Genomic DNA, 6,495 nt, shown 5'->3' on the forward strand with positions numbered 1-6,495 from the left:
AGAAGAAATTTATACCTCAATTTTTAAAATTAAACGGATTTAATTTTCTATCACCATTAAATGCTTTATTATTGACGAAACCGACTATTATTTGTTTCGGTAGTTGACCTAATATTGCATTATCTATTGATTCCGCCATTATCCCGCTATGAATCGTAAAAGTTTTAACCTCGACTCTCGTATGTGGATACTTCGCAGTAACTTTACTCAACATTTTAGCGTGTGCGAGTAACACCCCGGCGCTTATTTTCACTCTTCTCACAAGTAAGCTGGCATCCAATATATGAATTTTCGATAAACTGTTACTTTCCATGAGACAAAATGAATCTTTGGAGCGTACGAGTCGTAAGCGTACTTCTATGCCGTTAATTAAAAATTTGTCTTGATTGAAAACGTCGCAATGAAGATGTTCTTTAAGATCTAGCGCTCGTTCTCCGTGAATGTATCGAGCTCGTCTCACGAGCGCGGCGTTGCCTTTTGATTCCAATAGATCGTCCATGTATCCGGGTGTATCTGCGTCCCACAGACTCGAGGTTAGATGGGTAGTTTTTGCGGGTGAAGAGTAATTTAACAACGCCTCGATGTACGCGCGGTACGCGTAAGCGTTGTTCGGAGGCGACACGAGCTTTTGATTGAAATACACGTCGATCTGATTGAAGATGGAGTGGAATAAATGATTTACGGGACCTACTTTGACCTCTGTGGCGGCGGCGGTATCTCCCGTTCGCGGCGCGAGGTCGTCGTTGGTTTCCACGCGCACTCGAAGACTCAGCATGGTATGTGTGAGATCTAAATATTCTTCTCCATGGCCTGGGATGACGAATTCTATTGGTGAGTCGTCCGAGAGCGAGCTGACGGGTTTGTAATAGATCCATTGTGAACTTTCGATGCTAGTCTGCGTGGGTGGTAAAGAAAAAAGATCGAGTTCACTTTTTAAACACTCGCTCGAATGCGTATGAAGAAAAGACATGATTATTTACCGTAAATTTTTATCAATATCTTTTACCGATATTTTCGTTGTCTACTGTGTTTAGCGTAGTATCGTTTAAGAAAATATGTCGGATACGGTGCGCTTTCTAGAAGTTTTACGACGTTTCGCGGAGGAGTTATGTCTTTTCTTTGACTTGCGATTTTTCTTTCTCCCCTTGCTTTTTAATGTTTTATTCCGCGCTTTGGTTTTTTTCGGTAATCTTTTCTTATTTGATCGCCGACGTTTACGTGACGACGTTACCGCGGATTTAACGATACGCGCGTTAAGCCCGGCGAAAGGAAACTGAGCTGCGTGCATTTTCGCATCTGTCTTATATCCCGAGCCTTTCATCAGACTACTTATTTTTTCTTTAGCTTTTCTCTTGAGATTTTCGCGCGATTCTTTAAAACGGTTTTCGGCCGACACCTTTAACGGTATATTATTTTCAATATCACCGATTATATTAACACCTGCTTGTAAAGCTTCTTTCCCTACTGCACGCGCTCCTCTACTTAGATAAGGTAGTATACGTCTAAATAATCCTCCTAGAAAACTTCCGATTCCATGACCGCGTTGATAAGGTGCGTCGACAAAAACTCTCGGAATTCCACCACCTCTGCCGCTTTGTAAATTGTAATACTCGTAGTAGTCTGTCATATTGCATTTGAGAACTTAATTTTTATCTTTTTCCCTATGACGCCGACGTTCGCAATACTAACGGGTTCGCCTAAAGTGTAACGTCACAGTCGATGTTCCGGATTCGAATGCTATTTTTTTTCCAAACTGATCTCTTATATCGATTTCTATCCTACTGAAATTTGTTCGTCGTAACGGGATATAATGCAGAGAAGAGAAATGTTTCACTTGATTCGTTCCGTACTCGTAATCGCGACCATGCCCCTCGACCGACACTATTCGGAGAAGAGGAGACTGCACATCGCTTGTTATGTAAGGTTCGCAAATATCACAATAAACGAATAGTTTATCAGGAATACCGCGAGTCAAACTACAGGGTTCGTAACTAAAGAATCCAAAGCGTTCCTTTTCAAAACCGAGTTTAACAAAAATTGATGTAGATTTTTTTTTTTAATCAGGATTATACGTCGTAAGCATAGTATAGCATCGTCCTTCCCGCTTAGGAGCATTACAAAGTGCATCCCCTAAACCGAGTATTCGTAGAAGTTTATCGGAAAAGTTTACATAATGATTTAGTTTACATTTATTTTTATCACACTCAAGGTAAAATTCTATACTACCGGCAGATAACCCCCGTCGATCCAGACGAAAATGCGAACCGACTCCTTTACACGTCGTATTAATCGCCGAGAAGTTCGTCCATATTTTTATAAATGCCAGCCCGTATTTCGTCTTCCCTCGAAATTATCACAGAATCTTTTTCCTCGTTACCTTGAATGTCAACATCGGCGAATGTGAGTATATTCTCATCGCGTTGTATATGAAAAAAAGTATTGGGAAATTGAATTTCGCTGAGCGCGACTTCCCATTCGCCGTATAACTGTATCGATTGAGACAATTCCGTAATAAATGACGAGGTAGTATTGTCCGGAAAATAACGCATACTGCTATTGCTCGGAAGAACCAGTAGAAATTGGTCCTCCCTCATCTCAAAGATTTGTTAAACTTGAAGCGGGAATCCAACTATCGAACTTGCTAGGATAACCACGCCAGCTAACTAACAGCTGTTTATTATCACCACGTCCTCTGCTCTTTATCACGCGATAAATTCTTCCTCCTGTAAATTTTCCTCAACTAGGGCTAATTCTTGCTCGTAAAAAATACCGTCTATGACCTCGCCGGCTAAGTCACTTAGTTCGTACACTCGCGGTTTTCGCCAATCAAGAACCCGATGAATTCGAAATATCTCCTCGCTCCACTTTGCCTCGTATCCTTTCTCGAAGGTGACTTTTGCTCTACTGATCCGCACGAGTTCGCCAACGCGATATTTAGCCTTTTGTTTTTCGCATTTCTCGTTTTTCCAACGAAGAGTTATATTTTCGCGCGCAATGCGGGCATTTTCCCGCGTAACGACCGCAGATTGCATTTTGATACTGGAATGACGCGTGTGATTATAAGCGTGAACGATATCCTGCAAAACATTTATGTAACGTCGTGTATTTTTATGCGTAAAATAACGCCACATACGTTCCTTGAGTGTTCTATTAAAACGCTCCACTATAGCTGCTTTAATATCAGGATTGCGAGTTACGCGAAAGCGAATGTCTTTTTCTTTTAAAAATTTTTGTACAGGACGCGCTATAAATTCTTTACCTTTGTCGGTCTGTAGGCAAACCGGTAGACGACCATTGCTTCTCGAGAATATACGATCAAAAGCTCGTATTACACAGATACCTGTTTTGTCACGTAAAGGTTCAACCCATACAAATTTACTAAGCACATCGATTACTACGAGTAAATAGGAATAACCGTCATTATAGCTCTTGAGATTACGGAGATCAATCAAATCAGCTTCCCACAAATCGTCGATATTTGTCACGTTATAATGTAAACATGGAAATTTTCGTCGTACCGGTCGATGCAGCGTGTACGCGTCTTGCGATTTAAGCCAGTCGAGAACATTGTTGGGACTAAAATTCGGTTTAACGGCTCGCGTTAAATTGTCCACCGCGGAATATCCTGCGTAGTGCGAGGGGTCGTAATACAGTTTTTCGAATTCCGACATTAGAGTCTCATCCAATCGAGTAAACGTTTTTTCCCTTTCGACGGAGAATCTTCGTTATCGTGTGTTAATGTTTCATCGGCGCTGTCTTCGCCGGCGGATACAAATATCGTGTCTGCGTCGGACTCGTTTAATTTACGAGTGTATGATTTTGAGCGCAGAGTTTTCTTCGGAGTGGAGCTCCCGTGAGGTAACGGATTTTTAATACGATGAACTCGTAACAAAACGCGATTACCTATGAGATTGGAAGGCGTGTTTATATCATGCAGTAATCGAGCAAACTGAATTCTTCCGGTTGATTTTACGGTTTTTCTTTCCCGTATCGCGTCGTTTATGAGATCCGAGATATTCGATCCCGTTACGACTATACCGTCTATAGTCACAACTCCGCGTCTATCCCAGCTAATCTTAAACTCCGGGGTGTCTACCAAATATTTCAATAGAGCGCGTGCTTTGTCGCGATAAGATTTCGGCACGGAGACGACTATTTGTTTTATCATTTCCACCGATTGAGCGCGTTTTTTTCTGAAACTGCTACTAGCATTACTACCGCTAATGTTACCGTCACTGCTAATTAAAGTTTGCGTTTCCAAAAGTTCATCGTTATCGTCATCATACAAATCTTTTATGTCTTCGTTCTGCTCTTCATCTACCTCGCCATTATCTTTGCGTAAACGTTTTCTCGCAGCTCGAACAAAGTGAAGATAACGTTGAAGTACTTCCTTATACATTTTCCATCTTTCCCCCTCGTCGCGGGGAGTCGCGAGATTAAGAATACGGCACATCTCAGTATCGAGTCGCGATAAAGTAGTTCCAGGCGTCTGCACCGTATTATTATTTTCGTTAACATTTTCCAGATTTTGTTTTATCGAATTATCCGACGATGATGCGCTGGGTGCTATTTCCGGATGATGTTGATGTTGCATGCGCTGCATTCTCTCGAGATTTTCCGTAGAAATTAAAATCATTTTTTTTAGCTCTTTCCATTATTCAAATATCGGAATCGTTAATGCTTTACTTTTTATTCTGAAAAAAAGCTGATATAAAAAGTTGTATAATTTTTCATTTCCCGATAATCCGTGATAATATAACCTCGAGTAAAGGAGCAATAAGATAGGGTAAGAATCCTCCCCGTTGTACCAGTAGCTTTCTTCTGCCTCTCCAATTACCTCGTTTTGTCGCGACGCGTCGTAGGATGGTTTTATGCTTGGCTAATCGTCTTTTTTCGTTATTTCCAAGCGGTACGTTTCCTTTGAGCGTATTATAAGCGCACTCTTGTATGCACTTTATTAGTTTATTATCTGCAGTGCGTAAGAAAGACACTCTTTGATATTTTTCAGATAGCACAAAGTTTTCAAAAGACATGCGTTTCGCTCGCCGATTGATCGTCTAGCAGTTTTTATTGCTCCGTCTGACGAATTCCGCGACGCCGGTGACGAAGGATATTTATTCTCTTTTACCATTACGATGTAATAGCGCGACTGGCAAGATGCGTATGTAATCACCTTCCTTTTATATACTCCCTCCTCTATTGCTCGATCTACGAGGTACGTAGACGTAATGCAGCGAATCGTCGGGAAAGATACACGCCCGAAATCGATATTCGTCTGGAGTGGATTGTTTCAAATCAAGCAATAAATACCCATGCGGTCTCGAGGTTGCGTCGTAGTATGCTTCTTCCATAAACTTTGGGTCGTCGGGATATACTTGACGTGCTAAATGACGAATTTGGGCACGATCACGCGGATTTTTGAAAACAACTATATAATTCGCGTTGAGAGATATGTCACGCTGTCCACGCCCCTGATGAAACAGATTTTGCGAGATAAGAATAACACTGAGATTCTTATGATGGCTTCCTTTCGTAAACAGATCCACGATAGCGTCGCACGATGATGATTCTCTCATAAGATCGTCGATTATTACCAATTTCGGAGAAAGCGGATCGTTGGAATATTCTTCCGGGCGCGGCAATCCCTCTCGAAATTCGATTATTTTTTTTCGCGTTTGTCAAAGTATTATTACCGCTAAAGTATCCGCTTCTTCGCGCGCTTTTCTCTTCTACTTCTCTTTCACTCACAGCGTGTTGTAAGTGTTGATACGCATCTTGCCACTCGGCGTAATAAAATAAAATTCTCTCGAATCGTACATCGGACATGATTGATAAACTTCGAAGAAAAGTTTCCACGAAAATCGTTTTTCCGCATCCCGTAGGTCTGCAGACGATCGACGTCCAAGGATGTTTCCAGCGTACATCCATTTTGCAAAATGAGCGATTGCGCATTTATACACAAATTTATAAATGAAATAAGTTCATCGTCACCCTTACAAATAATAATAATAATAAGCCTGTTAAAAATGCGCATGCGCGATAAATTTTTAATGTTAAACGTTGGAATGCAGAGGAATAAGCTTATCCGCGCTTCGGGGACCTCCATCCGCGGCGGTCGCGTGCTCGCGCTAGCGAATATCTCGCTGAGCGTAATGGCGCGGTGATAAGCTGTAACTTTAGTAAAAATGCTCTCACTAGCATATATATGCTCGCGATAACAAGGGATTGAGCGTACGCGCTATTTTTAAAAAATTATTGTTTTACTAAATAAAAAATATACCACTTAAAAACTAAATTAATAAAACTAAAAAATATAAAAAGTTGGGAGGAAATAGGAGCAGTATTTTTATTGAAAATAAATTTTTTATTTTTATATATGCATTTACATAGTATTTTTCTTATTAGTTATATTTACATTTTCCAACTAAACTAAGATTTACATTTTATTATAAAAAAAATTACAGTTATATTTAAAACTAAAATTTTATTTTACAA

General features: G+C 40.5%; 1 pseudogene; it reads right to left on the bottom strand.

The window, feature by feature from the left end:
• Positions 1–1,684: 1,684 nt before the first annotated feature.
• Positions 1,685–2,704, bottom strand: LOC140669708 (uncharacterized; annotated as a pseudogene).
• Positions 2,705–6,495: the final 3,791 nt, after the last annotated feature.

The sequence above is a fragment of the Anoplolepis gracilipes genome, chromosome 9, assembly GCF_047496725.1.
Source record: "Anoplolepis gracilipes chromosome 9, ASM4749672v1, whole genome shotgun sequence".
In the NCBI taxonomy this organism is placed as follows: Eukaryota; Metazoa; Arthropoda; class Insecta; order Hymenoptera; family Formicidae; genus Anoplolepis; species Anoplolepis gracilipes.